Source organism: Artemia sp. Qi Xiang Cuo, chromosome 4 (genome assembly GCF_049724085.1).
Source record: "Artemia sp. Qi Xiang Cuo chromosome 4, ASM4972408v1, whole genome shotgun sequence".
Classification (NCBI taxonomy): Eukaryota; Metazoa; Arthropoda; class Branchiopoda; order Anostraca; family Artemiidae; genus Artemia; species Artemia sp. Qi Xiang Cuo.
The window spans coordinates 36720199-36738920 of record NC_142797.1 but is presented as its reverse complement, the minus strand read 5'-3'; the positions used below and the strand labels follow the sequence as shown (position 1 = coordinate 36738920).

General features: G+C 35.8%; 1 protein-coding gene across 1 annotated transcript in view; it reads right to left on the bottom strand.

Moving 5' to 3' along the window:
* The window catches only part of LOC148953070 (uncharacterized), a 107438-nt gene extending 91687 nt beyond the window's left edge, over nt 1–15751 (bottom strand). The window contains exon 1 of the mRNA XM_089088277.1: nt 15698–15751. The gene's annotated coding sequence lies outside the window, so the exon portion shown is untranslated. The remainder of the gene's footprint in view (nt 1–15697) is intronic.
* Between the last annotated feature and the right edge of the window lie 2971 nt (nt 15752–18722).

The window sequence follows — 18722 nt, the reverse complement described above, 5'->3', positions numbered from 1 at the left end:
CAGAGCAAGGGTTGCAAGTTATGCTCTGGGGGCATATAAGGTTTTTTATAGAAAGCATGGTCATATAAACTTCGGAGGGGGGGGGGCTCATTGGATGGGTAATCAGAAGCTCTAGCGCTCTTTTTAAGAGTCACAGTGAGCGGGGGGGGCAGCTACCCCTCCCCACACACACGCAAACGTCGGATGGTCCCGAAAGGCATCTAATAAAATTTTTTAGATAGCCATTCTATTCAAAAGTCTAAATATCATATAACACGGCTTTTGGGGTTTAAACACACCCCAGAGATTGGGGGCAAGGATTGCAAGTTATGCCAAGGGGGTATTCACGGTTTTTATGGAAGGCAAGGGCGGATCCAGGATTTTTTTCGGGGGGGGGTTACTAATTTTTGACTTTTTCGGGGGGGGGGCGGGGTTACTGATTTTTGACTCAGTTTTCGACTAATTTTACTGATTTTTACCTAGGTTTTACTAATTTTCGACTTATTTTCGACTCGGTCAAAAATTTGGGGGGGGGGGGGTTCAAACCGGGTAACCCCCCCCCCCTGGATACGGCCTTGATGGAAGGGGTGGTTGCTTAACTTTAGAAGAGGCTCAGTCTTTTTCCCTGAAAAAGACTATGTCAGTATAAAACGAATCGAAATTAATTTAAAAAAAACTTTTTCCACAAAATAAGTTTTTACAAAAAAGGTAAAGAACTCCATTAATCCAAAAAAGAATAAATATACAATTAAATTATGCACTAGGCATACAACTACCACAAATCAGTATAAGTAGATAAATGAAACCCAAACCAAACAGAAAGTAAAATAAATAACAGAGTCAAACTCAAAAAGAGCAGAAATTAACATGACTAGGGTTCTAAACCCCTATACTTTCTGAAAGCCGTAATATAATTTGTACTTTACTGAAAAATTCTTTTAAATGTTTTCATTTTTATAACTTTAAGAAATCAAAATTAATTAAGATTCTAAGGAATAAATATCAGCATATGTATATTAAACTGACAATGCACATTTTTTTCAGTGAATTCATTTGAATTTCATCTATCTATCTAATATGCAGAATATTTGTACCAAACAAATTTTGCATGCAGGCCCACTATACTTTACCCCCCCCCCCCTCTAATGTGCAAATCTATAGCCCAAATTTATTTCTAAAGTAAAGAAGGAACTAACGAAAAAACCGGTATGTTCTCGAATTTTACACAGCGTAAAACTTGAGTGAGTTGCGCATAATACACAAGTACCAAAATTCCTTCCCCCAACGGAAACTAAAAAAATTAAACTCAAATAAAATTCTCAAATTTGGGAAGCCTTATTTTCCACGGCGGGGTATTTTCACGGAGAGAAGTGAACGCTATCGTTTATTGAATAGCAAGAAATTAAAAAGTCTGAAAAAAGACTCTTTATCCTACAGATTTTGGAGTGATGTTGCTTGTGTCGCGCTTTCCTCGAATTTACGTGCATCATTATGTAGTACGTGCCCTCGAAGTTCTATAGAGCTTTAACAGACTCGTCTGTTTATTCGAATTTGAACAATACATCAGTCGGGGTGTTTCGAACAGATTTGAAATTCCTTCCAAATAAGAAAATGATATACAAAAGACATATTCAAGTTATATGACGGCTTTTTTGTAGTTGTATGCCTCCCCTGGAACGTTATAAAAATGCCATATTTCTCTTTTTTATTACGACAGCCAATCAGATCGAGGCCTTGAAAGCACAAGCTTTGGTATATACTGCATTGCAGTGATGTTATCTCCTCTCCAATTTCTAGTGAAATACAGGGTTGCCAACTGTCGACGTCTAAAAAGAGTGCAAATCAAGGCCCAAAAAGTTACTTTTGCTCAAAAAGAATGCACGTCAAAAAATTTGCATCCCTTCTGAGGTAAAAAAAAAGAGTGCATTTCAAACGAAAAGTGTGTAAGTTGGCAACCCTGTTCATTGGAATAATTGCACTTCTGACAAAGTTGCTAACTACTGACGTTTCAAGCGAATGAAAACTTACACCCAAAAAGAATGATTTCACTCTTCCGCGTCCCCTCTGAGGTAAAAAAAAAAAAGATAAATTCGTGTGTATGTCACACGAAAAGTGAGCAAGTTGGTATCCCTGATGAAATATGCGGAAGCCGGTTCTGCAAAACATAAGTTCCGGAAGTATATCACGCAGATGGTTGTCTGCATTAATTAATTTTTGAATTATAAAAACCATGAATATGCATTCTTCAAAGTAAAAATTTTGTCAGTGATCAGGAAATACCATCCTTTAGCCATTAGATAAAAAAATGTTCTTCTTTTAAAATCTTCGCACCGGATCTAGTGTTTTTCAACCTGGTAAAGAGCAACCCACGGACCAAAGTAACTGAAAATTTAAAAACCCAATTTTGAAAAAAAAACTATCTCGTGAAAAAAAAAATTGCCATTTGAAGCTGAATTAGGAACAGTAACTAGTATTTTGATTAATCTTAATAATAACAGTTTATTACTAAAACAAATTTCTGGGAATTTCAAAAGATCCTAAGACCTCTCAAGAATGGAATCGGATAAAAATGAAATGTACACAATTGGAATCAACATGGCGAAAAACCCTAAAGAGGAAAATTAGTCACCAACCATGAGTAACAACGAAAATCACAGTTTTGCATGGCTAGCACTCGTGTTTATTCTTTTTTTTACTCCCAGGTGTGATAGTTTTGAACCGGTGGCCGGCTTTAACCCCCCCCCCCTCGGCGAATACCCCTCGGAAAATACCCCCGTGGAAAATAAGGCTTTCAAAATTTTAGAATTTTATTTGAGGGTTATTTTTTTTATTTCCGTAGGAGGAAGGAATTTCGGTATTTGTGTGTTATGCACCACTCACTCAAGTTTACACTGTGTAAAATTCGAGAACACACCGTTTTTTTCGTTAGTTTCTTCGTTACTTTAGAAATAAGTTTGCGCTATAGATTTGCACATTAGGGGGGGGGCAAGCATAGCGGGTCTGCATGCAAAATGCGTTTGGTACAATTATTCTGCATATTAGATAGATAGACAAATAAGTGTATTTTAAAGATATACGGCCATGAACACAGTAAAATAACATAAATGAAGATAGTGAATGGGGGGAGGTGTGTTTAACCCCCCGTAAAATGCCCCTCCCCCCTCACGGAAAGTAACCCCCGCGGAAAATACCCTCCCCTCATGTGGAAAATGATGTTTCTAAATTTGAAACTTTTATTTGAGTTTTTTTTTGTTCCGTTGAAAAGTGCTAAGGAAAAGGAAAAAGAGGAATTTACACACAAGAAGTGCCTTAAACACTTAGAAAAAAAAACACAAATCCATTTGTGTTGAAAAGACTTCCATATGAACTTCTGCAATTTTTGGCGGTAGCGGGTGCCAAATTAAAAAAAGAAATTGAAGAAGAAAAAAATTTAGGCAAACAATCATCAAAATTCAGCTAAAACATATGGCATCAAAAAATTTAAGAAGGTTTGGCTATCCTTTGAAAGGATAGTTGGCTTTGGGAGTCAACACATTCTAAATTGTTTACGTTTTTACAGACAAACAAATTCTACGAGTTTGTTTTTCTTATCTTCTAAGTGAAACTACCACAAATCATCATTAACAAATAAATGAAACCCAAAACTAACAGAAATTACAAAAGGTAGCCTAGTCAAACTCAAAACGAGCAAAAAGTAAAAGGAGTATGGCTGACAACACCCATGTCTTCTTCAGACCAGAAAATAATTTGCACTTTACTTTAAAAAAAATTACGATCAAAGTTGATGTTATTTATGCATTTCATTTATGTTTTTTTACTGTGTTCATGGCCGTATATTTGGCTTTAAAATACACTTATTTGTCTATATCTATAATACAGAATAATTGCACCAAACAAATTTCGCTTGCAGACCCGCTAGGCTTACCCCCCCCCCTAATGTGTAAATCTATAGCGCAAATTTATTTCTAAAGTAACGAAGAAACTAAGAAAAAAAACGGTGTGTTCTCTAATTTTATACAGCGTAAACATGAGTGAGTGGCGCATAATACACAAGTACCAAAATTCCTTCCCCCTACAGAATTAAAAAAATAAAACTCAAATAAAATTCTCAAATTTGGAAAGCCTTATTTTCCACGGGGGGGGAGGGGGTATTTTCCAGGATTTTTTTCCGGGGGGGGGGGGTATTCGCCTATAACCTTTTGAACCAGTGGTCGTAGAATGTTGGATGAGGGCTCGTTTGAATGAAAATCGTAATATCTAGTGCCCTTTTAAATAACAAAAAGTATTGTGCCTAAAAGTGATTGGAATGTTTGACATTTTTATAGTAAAGATCGGTGTGGGTACAATGTCATATGGAAGTTGTCGTAGGAACTTCGAAAAGGGCTCATTCGATTTAAAATAGAAAGGGATAATGCCCTTTCTAATAGTCGAAAGTCATTGGATGGCAACTAGTCCCGCTCCCACGCCCACCCTCCCAATTGCCCATTATGTTTAAAAACTAAATGTTGCCTTAAAATAAATCAAAATGCACTGTGTTAATGCTAATTCCCAAAAAGGCATCTCAGCAGTACTCCAAGAACGACTGGGGTATTATGTTCAAACTTTCGGGGCTACTTCTGCTCTTAAAATTTACCAAATCAAAATAGCGTAAGTGCATCCACAATTTTCACTTTACTGAAAAAAATACAAATGAATGTGCATTGTCAGTTTAAAATACATATACTGATATTTAATAATTAAAATGTTAATGTTATTTGATTTATTAAAGTTATAAAAGTAAAAACATTTATATTTTTTCAGTAAAGTGCAAATTCTGTTCTGGCTTTGGGAAGGCATAGGGGTTTTGAGCCCTACTCACGTTATTTTTTGCTCATTTTGAGTTTGACTTGGTTATTTATTGTAATTTCTGTTCGTTTTGGGTTTCATTTATTTATCGATGCTGATTTGTGGTTGTTTCACCCTTGGTAGATTATTTGATTTTATTTTTGCTCATTTTTGATTTAATGGAGTTTTTACTTTTCTTTGAAAAACTCATTTTGTGGAAAAAGTTTTTTTAATTAATAAAAGGAAAGAGCGACTTTGAGCTTAAAACAAAACAAATGATTATATGGGAAGGGATGGCATTCCCTATACCTGTCACTCTTTACGCTTCAGTTTCAGCATGGAAACCAATCACACACATAATAAACTCCCTAGGACAGCTAGGAAGCCATCCTAGCCGAGTGGTTGGTATGCTGGATTTATAATCCTATGTCCTTTGAGATAGGTATTAAAGTCCTACTGATGCTGATTATTCAGTGTGGGAAAGCGGAACAGTGGTATGACTCAGCTAGAGTCGACACAGCTTCAAATGTTACCTGAAGAAATCTGGGAAAATACACGGGAAGCGTCAGATGATTTTCCTCTAACCTTAGCACTCCTGCCCGAAGGTAGAGAATCGGGAGATCGATACCTGCGCTACGCGGCCATTGATCTCCAACGAAAAAAGTAATAATAAACCCTAAGATAAATCATGTGTGAAGAGTGAAAAGTTCTAAGTGCCCATCCCCTTCCCCTCCTTGTACACAATAATTTCTTAACTCCTGGCCTCAATTTCACAGTTTTTAGTTATTTAATAGAACCAAAGTAAGGCACGTTACTACCATGATATATTACTTGTTTTAAATAAAAAATATAATATAAAAAAGGTATACATTAAAAAACAGCTTTTTTCTATGCAAGGCTTCTTAGTCATTCTGACATGTTATGTATTGATTTAAGCGTAATTATTTGTTTTAGTCACGTCTTTCTTCTTTCAAAGTGAAGGTATAGGGTATTGTTCAAGCCCCAAAGTCACTATTGCCAAATGACAGAATTCGTTTCCTGTGCCCGCGTTGTCAGGCACAAGGATTCGTGAAGTCATTATGGAGAATGCCAAGGCCAGAACTGCTTTTAATTTATTCTATTACGCTGACCACCTAAGCCTGCAACTGAAGTCAACACTGGCCTACCATCATTTAAGGCCTACCCCTCATAAACGGTATAATTTCTGTTCGTTTTAAGTCTCAATGTTGCTTCTATTTTTGGTTGAAAAAACTTTCTTGTTTGTTTTTTTTTTAATTTAATTTCTGTTCGTCTTTCAAATAATTCCAGGAAATCCAGCTCTCTCTCTCAGTGGAAAATTCCCTCCTCCACGAAAAGATCCTCCATGGAGAATTCCTCCCACGCAAAATGCCCCTCCCTTGAAAATTACTCTTGGAGAATTTCTTGCAGACGATTCTACCAGAAAAATTTTCCTTGGCATGCTTTCATTTGAAAAAGACCTTTTCCAAACCATGTCAGATACCTCCCTCTCTGGAATTTTTTGCCAACCCCCCCCCACCCCAGTGGGAAGTTGCTCCCATGGGAAATCCCCCCAATGAAAAAATAATCCAGAAAATTCCAACCCCAGTGAAAATTTCCTTCAGAACATCTCCACATATATAATTGAGTTGGCAAAGAGAAAGTCAGACAAATAAAAAGAATTTTGTATAGGAATTTGGCAAATTCCTAAGTGTAAGATTTTCCCTGGAAAGATAGCCTGCAGAAACTTCCCACCACATGGAAAATCCCCCCACCCTGAAGCAAAAAAAATCCCCCTCCCTGCAAAAAATGTCTGTATACTACCCAATAACAAATACTATACGTAAACTACAGAAAAATTTTACCACTTACAGCCCTTTCCCCAGGGGATGTGGGGGATCAAGTTATCCCCAAATGAATATTTATTAGACTTTTCAACTATGCTGAACAAAATTATAATCTCAAATTTTAATCAGACAAGTTTGGGGGGAAAATGGGCATGAGAGGAGGGCTTGTTGCCCTCTAATCTTTTGGGTCAGTTAAAAAGGGCACTAGAACTTTTAATTTCGGCTAGAATGAGCCTTCTCTCAATATTCTAGGACCATTGGTTCAATACAATGACCCCTAGGGAAAAAAACAGATTTACATGCATCCATGACCTTGGCTCTGGCAAAAAAAAAAAAAACTTTACATTTTTGCAGGTGGGAGCTTCATAACTCTACAGTAGCTTCAAGAGCTCTATAGGAGCTTCAAATCTCTAAAATGCTGAATTTGATAGTGCAATTTTTATTATGATTCCTTGATTTTTGGCGTGTTTCTTTTTTCAAAAATCAGGCAAATTTTCTCTGGTTCATAGCTTTTGATGAGGGAGAACCGAATCCGCATGGGACGATGCAGACCCTGAAGTAGAAGGGGATTTTCTGCATGGCCTGATCCCCCCTTTTTTTCCTAAATGCATTCAGATACCATTATTGTTTTTTTGTTTTTTTTCGCTTCTCCATCCAGAGTGTTTCCTTCTTTGTCCACTACAACATTGTTTTGTGGACAGACTGAAGTATCTGCTTTGCTCCGCGTTCGGAATAGCTCTGTATTCTGAACCCAGACCATGCAGACCCTTTGGTTAAGTATCAGAGGAGAACAGAGTCCTTGACCACTCCTCCATCCTATATATCCCTTCTCAGCCCAAACACAGCCCATTTATTCTTCCAAATCCCTATCCCTTACCTAGTCAAACATTTAACATGATTCATCTAACATATTTATTCATGTTTTTTTCTATATTCCTATTCTACAGATAAATAAGTAATCACTGGAAAACACAGGGGAAAGTGGCCGGGGATTTTTCCATTGCCATAATGCAGGGCTGATACTCACATTCTTCCAGACGTCATAAGCTTGACTCTTTTGTCAAGCCAAAATGGCTTTGAGTTTCCTGTACATAATTCTACCATTTCCGCTTAGCCCCATCTGACATAAGTCTTGACTGTATCAAGAGGGATTCCTGCATTCACCATTTCAATTGCTGCCATTTCACCTGATCTTAAGCTGTGTGGTGTCTCTCCTTCATACAGTCCCAGTTCACTCAAATTTTTTACTATACATAGTCTTATGTCATCGTATGTCAATGGTCCCAAGCCAATTCCCCTAATATTTGCTTCTGAGAATTTTACATAATCCACAAGTGCGGAAACTGGACAAATTATTCAATCCTTGTTTGGGGAAAGTGAAGAGGACATAGCCTCCAACTAATTTGATAGTCTTACTGTCAGACTACAAAAATATCAAGGAGTTTTTCTCACCTTTTCTGACTGCTGTTGTTGGTAGTCCTTGCAAGTCAGAGAACCTTGTTGCAGTGAAAAACTGAAGTAGTAAAAAGGCCTTGTTTTGCATTGGCGTTGTCTGAAAGGCATTTTAACTTAGCCATTGACATTGGGATGGCTTGTTAAACTGGCAAGTTTTTTTTTTTTTTTTTTTTTTTTTTTTTTTTTTTTTTTTTTTTTTTTTTCCTCCGAATAAACAGTTTTTACATATTGTCCTACTTCATACGACAGAACTGGGTTTCCGAAGTTTGCTTGCGTAGTGTATTTGTCCTTTAACATTCATTTCAGTAAAAATTAAAGATAGCTAACCCGTCAGTGCGCTAAAAGTACTTGCATTTACCCTAGCTGAGCAAGAGCAGTCCCATAGGGCATACTAACCTGATAGTGCACATTTTTGTTGGTGCACTTTAGTTTTCCCCATTTTATCTTTTGAAAATAAGAACCATACAATATCCAATGGTGATACCCTCTCTAGTGTCCCCTCCTCTTGGTACCAAATAGCCATGATAACAGTAAACTTGATGAATCTTGTAAATATTTGGAATCAGCATACAAAAGTTGGATCTTTTGATATGTATGTTGATATCAAAATTCCGTTTTTTAGAATTTACTATTGAGCTGAGTTTCTCCTTACTGACTGTTTGTTACCACAAACTATTTGAAATGGAAAGTGGTCAAGCTGGACAGATATGACTGCAAATTTATGCATGGAGTGATTCTAGTGTAAGGAAACCCAAAAAAGCTGAGAAACAAAACTGGCGCAATACTCTCTCTTGTCAAACCCAGATTTCAGTCTAGAATCCATAGGGTCAGCATCTACTGGACCTATTTCCATTCTAAGGGATCAAATCAGCTGAACTTGTGGCTAAAATAAAATGAACAGTTTTTTGGTGGCCACCAGTTTGTGTGTAATTGTAATAATTATAGACAGTAAAGTTTGAAAAACGTTTTGACACAGAGCATTGTTGAAAGTTTAACAATAAACAGAAATATGTTGATGATATGTTTGTTCTAAAAATTTGCTCTTCTTATAAATAAAATTAAATTTAAGCACCCTTTAGGACAGATATGACTTACTATGCATCAGCTTTAATGCAAAATCTATAAATAATACCTGATCCTGGGAACTATTCTCTCCCCCTTGCCATAGCCTTCCAAGGGAGACATGCTAAAGGTCTCTTTAATTATCACTCCAATTCATTACAGAGCCTGTCCAGGTTTAAAAGGACTTTCACACTGTCTTTTGTTTCTAATGTTAACATTTAACTCCCTTTCTAAATTGTTTACTGTTTTTTAAATGGTTTCATCCCATTTAACTCAATGTTCTCTCTTTTTTTTAAATATTTCTTTTTATGTCTTGAAAATTATTAAATATATTTGATTTTATCTATTAAAACATATTTTTAGTATATTTGATCAGCAGACATTCCAAATGAGTGTTGTATTCTTATCATTTTTATTTGTCTTAACTTGCAGTGTTTTACTGATCTTTATTGTTTTGTTTTCTAAACATAGTTTAACCAATTAATACCAATCTTGAATTAATTTTTTATCAATTGCATAATGTTTGCCAGTGAGAGCCATTTTGAGAACAAAAGTTTATCTTAACTCATCTGAATCTTTAACTTTAGTAAGACATTGTTCTTCTTGTTATGTTGCTTAAAAAGCAGTTTTTAGAAATCAAATAGCAAATGCCAGCTCCCCTCCCCCAGTGGCCCCACTACAGAGATATGCCACAATATTTATTGTGGCATGTACATTTTTGCTTATGTATGCAGTATGTTCACATTGATACAAGTGTATCAAGGTAAAATGCCATATGTATGCATTATTATTAGGGCTTAAATAGTAGATTTTCTTCAACAACAAAAAATACTTTTGTTTATTCAGTTTTAATTCTTGCTTCCCACCTTGTATTGTATGTTTTTATATCAAAATAAAAGTAACAGTGCATTTGATATAGACAATTTTAGACTATGTCAAGGCAGCATATCCTCTCTTATTTGTCCTTCATATTTTTGATGGCAAGGTGAAGTTTCAAATGTGGCCACTATTTGCTTTTGTGCTGCTTCCTATAGCCATCTAGGTTCTACACATTTCACTTCCAAATCTTGGTTTCCCCCTACAATTTGTAATTTGGATAAACAAATTATGTCTTCTAAATATAAATTTGGATCATGTGTAAAAAGGATTATTTTTACATGAAGTAGAGAGCCATATTAAACCTTAAAACAAATGGAAATTGTAAGTATCTGCTGGCCATATCAGTTCCCTGTAAAACATTTAAATTTAACTTACACTTTAAAAAGACAAACCAAACTTCCAAACACATGGTTTTAAGAAACACCCACATTTTTTGCCCTGCTTTTGGAGAGCAAATGGATAACAAAACATTCATAACTCATAATCATCATCTTATATGTGATGGATTTGAGCAAGCATACAGTTAAATTTTAGGTTTAAAGCAAAGAGACTATCAGGAAGCATCACAAAAGTTTCATCACAAAATGTTTAAGGTAATAGCAGTTCCTTTTAAGTTTTAAATTCAATTTTTACTTCCCTGTGGAAAAAATCATTTAAATTTAATTCCTCTAGGTTTTGAATTTGTTGATCAATTGCAGTTCTACTACTTTCTGCAATTGTCTCTTTTGGTGCCCAACTCTGTTCCCAGAACTGTATTGACAAAAAGTAACTTAAAAGTTTGTCAAAAGTTCATGTCAAGTTATTCTATGTAGTATACAGTTTTCCAAATCTTTCTTTTTTCCTGGAGCTATTACAATTTTTTTAAACTGTTTCTAAAGGGCTATGCACATGTAGCTGATTTCGGGAACCAATTTCAGCATCAGTGGACAAATGATAGCAGTAAGAAAAATTTGTTGAAAGAAAAATTTATTGCACAAAATTTTCAAAACAAAAAATCATGGATACAAATAGTCAACTGGAGTTTATTAGTTGCTTGATTGATCTCAGCTCAGTAGTGGGGTCTTTCACAACAGATACCTCTGGCTGACGATTTATTTGTATCCCTATTTTTTTTTGTGATGATCATGATGAAAATCAGTGCTGACTTTGTAAATCAGCACCAAAAACTAGAAATTTTTTCAAGCTCAAATCAACACCAATTTCTTTTAAAATTGGCGCTGATTTGGAAATCAGGTACATGTGCCCAGCCCTTAAGAGCTAAGGAGCATGTTGTTGTTTTAAATAATTTTATTTTCCCCTACTAATGCCATTTTTGGACAAAGAGTGCCATACTTCCTTCCTCTGCCATACAAAAAGTCCTCTTCTACTTTGTCTCACTTCTGAAGAAGTTGACATTCTTTTGCAGTATCAAAAAATAATACAAAATTCTCTATTCTTAAGGTTTAAAATCACAGAGTTTTGTTTATGAAAGTTCCAGCTTATGACACAATTGTTTTTTTAAGATTACCCCTGTAACCAATTTAAATATTGTGTTGATATACATGGCAAATTTGTGAATCAATGCCTATTCTTTTAAAAATTGGGCTCTATTTTAGGGGCCTATTTGACACTGACTGCATTAGCTTTCAAATGAGCTCTTAAATAGCTGTGTATGACATTTCAGTGCCCTGCTAGTGCTGGAGAAATAAAAAAGGAAATGAGAGAAATATAAGCTTTTCAAACTGTTTTACTCTTAAGTCAGAGGTAAATAATGGCATTTATTACTAAACCAAATCTAAGTGATTTTTTTCATTAGCAGTTTTTTTATAACATTTTTTTTTAGTTTTTACTAACATTGTTTTGAGGGTTGGGAGGGGGATTGGGGAACCCAAAAGAGAGGGGACTGTAGACCTACTATAAAGGGCTTCCAGACGTGGTGATTATAATGGTACCCTTGTTGTCCTTCTCAGTTTTTCCCACTGCAGAAATGGGAGCAATAAGTACCATTTTGTGCAAGCTATAGCACAGAGGGGTTTATAATTTTTTATTTTTTTTTTTATTCTAATGTATGTTGCTTTTTGAGCTTGATTAAATTTTAAAGATGGTAGCATCCAAAAAGTGATTTAATCTATTTTCATTGTTCAATATTTCTATGGTTTTTATATGTCAAATTATCTTACAAAGAATTTATCAAGCTAGGAAAAAGCTTATGAGAATTTTTACTCTTTTTTTTTTTTAATTCAGCAGGGCAATAGTAAGGTGATGTATCTGCAATCAGATTGCCACCATTTCCTTTGTTCTATTTTACAGGCATGCTCCCTAGCCCACCATAAGATTGCTCAGTTTTTATTGTAAAACACTAAGTCAAGCAAAACATATTGCTCCTATAGAAATTGTGAATTTGGAAACTCTGGTATTTGTATTTTACAATGGCATACATTTCATAAATTTTATTAGAATGTACATCAAATTATCTTCATCTTAAGTAAGAATCATGTTTTTACACACTAGTGCTTGTGTAGTTCTACAGCTATCTTAAAAAATGGGGCTAGTTGCCCTCCAATCACTTTTGACTCTTAAAAGGGGCACTAGGACTCTCAATTTGCAATCAAATGAGCCCACTTTGAAGTTTCTACAATGACCCCTTCCATATGAAGTGCCTCTGAGGAAAAAACAAAAAAAAATAAAACATTAGAGCCTTTACTATAGGCAACGCTATAGTGTTGCCTCTGACAGAAAAGAACCTTTTATATGTAAAAGGCAAGAGAAGAACCTCTAATCCTTAACTTAGTCTTCTCAACAACCCCACCACCGATTAGTGTTCCTAACCACTAGAATGTTCTTTTTTAGTAAAAGGATAATCAAAATTCTAGCCAGAGGATATGTCAAGCAAAAAAGAAAACAATATCATCAAAATTGGTACCAATACATGTTCAGTATCAATATTTAAGTAAAACAGCTACCTTACAAGAAACGCTTTAAAAAAAAGAAGAGAAGAAACCTCATTATTTATATTACTTTTATATTAATATTTTGATTCCAAATCGCAAGTGAATCAATATTTTTTTATTATATCATGTATATTATTATTTAGTACATACAATATTTTTATGTTTCTTTATTATGATATATATATATACATATATATATATATATATATATATATATATATATATATATATATATATATATATATATATATATATATATATATATATATATTATTGATTTATTGTATCTAATTATGTATTACATCATTTTAATATATTATTACCTTAGTCTCAAAACTATTTTAGATTTCATGATAGACATACCTTTGTAAATTGTAATGTATTTTGAAAAAAAAAATGTATAAAAAGAAAGACTTTTGTGAAATGACTTGTTTCTACACTGCTCAAAAATTTTCAAAAAGTGTAAATATTTATGCTTAGTCATCAGTTTGCCAAATTCTATTTGATTGCCATTGGACATCCACCAAGTGTTGTAATTCTAATTTGTGAAGGGACAGACCCAACTGGATCAAGGTTGGGCCCTAAAAGACACACTGCCTCCACACCCCAGGTGCCTGAGTCAAACTACTGACCCCCCGCCCCAAATAAGGACTCAAGATTGGCAACACCATAACTTGAGCCCGTTTCCCAAAGGACATAGGATTGCAAGTCCTGTGAGCTATCTAAACAACTAGGGTGGCTCAAAACTTATATTTTGGGTGACCTCTAAGTTACCACTGAGTGGTCTGATCTCATATCCTACAATTAAGAAGGAGTCCTTTAACCACTGCACTGTGGTAACTGGTGGCACAATGGCACTGGTAGCCAAGTATTACTCTGCCAGCTTCTACTTATGAAATGGTTCAAGGTTAAAGTATCTTCTACACAATCTAATCATTAACTGTGAGTAAAATAAATTTAATAAACAATGTATTAATGTAAGTTTCTAATACCCTAATGCTTAATCTACATTTATCAATGATTTTACTTAGCCACCATTGGACATCCGCCTCATGTTCCTTCCCAGACTTTTACTAGTCAAATACTCTAGAATTTTAGCATTCTTGGAAGTATATTGATACCTAAGTGCCCAATTTCTGTTTATTTAGCAATGGTTTAACCACTGGACATCTGTCTAGTGTTAATCCACTAGTTTGTACTAATCAAATGGTTTAAAAGCTAAAGGGTCTTCTGTAAGTTCCAAACTAATACAGTACCCAAGCGTCTAAATGGTATTGAGTTTATAACTGGTGATACAGGATAGTTTCGTAAAGCATTTCGTGACAACTTGTAAAAAGAAAGGTCTTTGTGATACAACCAGCTTCTTTTTCACTTTGATGTATAACACAGGAACAAATCAATTAGGGTTTTGTGGATTCTGCTTAATGCAATTCTGAACTTGTATAACACAATGGAGAAGGAAGGTTTTCTGGGACATTAGAATAGGTCTGAAGATCTGTATTTGTTCTTTTGAGTTTCTTTTCAGATGTCATGGACATTAAGGTGAAATATACTGAAACCAGGGGAACACTAATTGGTGGTGGGGTTGTTTAGAAGACTAAGTTAAGGATTAGAAGTTCTTCTCTTGCCTTTTACATATAAAAGGTTCTTCTCTGTCAGAGGCAATGCTGTAGCATTGCCTATAGTAAAGGCCATACAGCTCCAATCTTTTATTTTTTTTTTCCTCAGAGGCACTTCATAACAAAGGGGTTGTCGTAGAAACTTCAAAGTGGGCTCATTTGATTGGAAATCAAGAGTCCTAGTGCCCTTTTTAATAGTTGAAAGTGATTGGAGGGTAACTATGCTATGATATGTTTCTTTTTTTCTTATTTCTGCCCTAGCCTATTAGCAATATTAACCATTTTTTGTGCTTATATATTTAAAAACAACAATTCCAAGAAAAAATTTATTACCTAATAGGCCTAATTTGCCTTATTAGATTAAATTCATATGGTATTTTGAACAATAGGCCTAGCATATCAACAAAGGCTTCAACTTGTATAAATTTAAATCCTGTGATTCTTTGGCCATTTAGTTAAGCCTACTTATTGGCTAGGACAGGAATCAGACAGGAAAGGATTTTTGGGTCAGGAATCAAGCATAGGCCTACCATTTAATTTCCTTTTTGATGGCCCTTTCCAAATTCAAGACCACAGCTGCACCTCAACCCCCAGCCCCTGAGTCCTTTAATTATGTCACTAGATGTAGCCCTTATATTGGCTAGGCTACAGGTTTCTTGTTTTTTCTTCAGCTTAGCTTTAGCCCTAGGCTATTTGTTATTAGAAACAAACTATTGATCAGAAACAGGCATAGAAAAATAACGGCAAACCCATAAAATCAGCCAGATTTTTGTATGAAGCTATTGGCCTAGCCTAATTTTCAATAGGATAGCTTATAACTGGCACTGTTAGGGTGGGGGGACTGGAATGCAATTATATTATGTCAGGCAAAAAGTACTGAATGGAGAATCTAATGGTAGGCCTAGTCTATAGGTATTTTTTTTTCCTATCTGACTTCTGTCCTGTAAGTATGCTAACCCATAATAACATGCTAGGCCTAGGTCTATTTGTTGTAAAACAATAGGCCTAAATATATTAAAAATAAATAAATAATCAATCAATCTGAGCTCCTAGAGGATTTAAATAGACTATATAAGGATTAAACAATTATCAATGCAAAGTTTACCCTTGAAAATTACACAAAAATAAATTAATATATGTCAAATAAAGATGATTCAATACCTTTTTCGTCTTTTCTTAAAAATTGACCATAAAGCTCTGGTCATACTGGTCTCATTTCCCATCACGACGTTCAAAATGTTAATTCAAAACATTTCCACTTACGCTAATAAGCTTATGTTAAGGAAAATGAAAATTGGTACATAGCATGGCCTTTCCTCCATTAAGAGTAATGGTACCAATACTCCTCTTGGAGATACCCAGATCCAGATACCCGATTATACCCTGGTCACCAACTTATCTAGAGAAGGACGAAGAGGAATAGCCCTGTACATCCGAAGCTCTCTGAAGGTAGGAAGCATAGATATTAATTCAGATTATGAGCCATATATTTAACAAGTGTGGATATCTGTCCTCCTACCTTGTGGGCCTTTTTACATTGGTTGCATGTATAGAAGCCCCAGTTCCCCTAGCCTTGAATCCTCCCTACTTGCTATGAGTAATTCAATTGATATTAAAATGAAGCTACAAGGAAACATAATTATTGTTGGTGATTTTAATCTCCCAAATATTCAATGGGTCAACGGATTCGGTTTTTCTGAAAATAGTTTCATAAGACCATTCCTCGAGTGCCTATTTAATCATTCTTTGTACCAGGCAGTTAACTTCCCGACAAGATATAAAAATGGTCAGAACCCTTTGCTACTTGGTCTTCTACTTGCAAAAGACCAAGAGTCTACAGTAAGCATCGAGCCCCTACCACCATTTGGAGCTAGTGACCACATTGTCATAAGTTGCAGTTTTAGACTGTATCCCCAAAGACTAGAATTAAAAAAAAAACACGTGTACACTGATTACAGTCTAATTCGCCAGGAACTGACTTAAAGTGATTGGTCTTTCATTGAGGATAAAGATATGGAAGAATCATAGATAACTATGAAAAGAATATTATTGAAGGCTATTGAAAATCACTCTTCTACAAAATAGAAAAGGAAACCAAAAACCCTCCCGTATATCACAAAAGAAATTAAAAAGGCTAGGAACAGAAAAAAGAAATACTGGAAGCTGTACACAAAGAATCAAAACCAGGCTGACTTTTACACGAAATATAAACTGGTGCGTAACCAGCTGAGAAGTCTCATCAGAACTACCACCGAGAAGTATGAGGAATCAGTGGCAGCTGCAACAAAAACTAACCCTAAGAAATTTTGGAGGTATGTGTATGCATCGGGTAAGCCTGGAAGGCATTCTGTCACTCAACTTGTACAAGATGGATAAAAAATCTGTGACCCAAGGGAGATAGCTAATGCATTAAATAAGCAGTTCATTTCAGTATTCACATTTGCAGATAATGCCCAACTTCCAGACCCCCTATAGTACGAAATTCAAAAAAGTATGCCGCCTATCAATATTACTAAAGTAGATGTAGAGACTCGACTAAAGAAGATTAACCCAAATAAATCAACAGGACCTGACGGAGTGCCCCCTCGGCTTTTAAAGGAGACGTATGCAGTACTATCACATCCTCTCACCCTACTATTCCAAAAGTCTCTAAATACTAAATCTATCCCACAAGATTGGAAGGAAGCTTACATTACACCTGTCCATAAAGGAAGCAGCAGAGATGAAGTCAGCAACTATCAACCAATCAGTCTCATCTCGGGAGTGGGAAAACTTCTTGAAGGCATAGTTAACTCAGCCATTATTGAACACCTAAATGTGAATAAGCTACTATCTCCTAGCCAATATGGCTTCCGCCCCAGTCGATCAGTTGAGACAAACCTCATTGGTGCTTATGAGCATGTCACAGAACTTATGGACATGGGATCCCCAGTTGATATGATATTATTAGACTTAGCAAAAGCGTTCGATAAAGTATGTCACAGGAGACTAAATACTAAACTCCATGCAATAGGCCTCCACCATGAAGTCATAAATTGGACGATGCAATTTCTTACCAACAGGAAGCAGGTGGTAAGAGTATTTGGGGATGGTGGATCAATTTTCTTCTCAGAATCAGCGGATGTAGAAAGCGGAGTACCCCAAGGCACGGTTTTGGGCCCAACTTTATTCAACATCTATATTAATGATGCATCTTCAATCATAAAGAATAAGATATGCTTATATATTGATTATTCCAAAATAATCGGTCCGATTTATGACCCCCAAAGTACCAAAGACATCCAAGCAGATCTCGACGCACTCTCAACGTGGGCAAAAACCTGGCGACTAGAATTTAATATCGAGAAATGCAAGGTCAAACACTTTGGAGCAAACAACCCCCTCAGCCAGTATTTTATAGAATCCAATGGTGGTTCTAAACAGCCTCTTACAACCAGTCACTGCGAAAAAGATCTGGGAGTCTTGGTTGATAAAAAGCTCAAATTCAACTTACACACGCAGTTTGCAGTAGCCAAAGCCAACTAAACTCTCGGTATAATAAAGAGAACGTTCTGCAGTAGATCTCCATCTGTGATTACTAAGCTCCTAAAGGGCCTGATCCGACCAAAATTAGAATTTGGGATTTCCATTGCCACGCCAGTTAACAAGCTTGACCAATCAATTCTGGAATCAGTGCAGCGGCGAGCAACAAAATGCATAAGGGGTTTTCAAAATTTGCCATATTCTACTAGACTCCAGAGGTTCAATATACCATCTTTCACATACTGACGTATGCGAGGAGATGTATTGATGACATACAAATTGTACTGCAACCACGATCTCATCCCTGACTTATTCCCGTTCGATAATTTGTCAAGAACAAGAGGGTACCCCCTGAAGTTCTACCGGAAACGCGCTAATACAAGGCTGCGAAACAAATTTTTCTCCAACCGTGTGGTTGGCCTATGGATTTCCCTTAGCCAGAATGCAGTCAAGTCTCCTAATACCGAAGCCTTCAAGTCAGCTGTTGACAGAGATTGGTGCAGCAAGCCATGGCGCACAGTTTGGGATGCACCTGATCACCAGAGTCACCATCATCATCATTGACCGGCGTCTACAGGATTCGTCCTTATCGCTGGCAAGTGCAATTT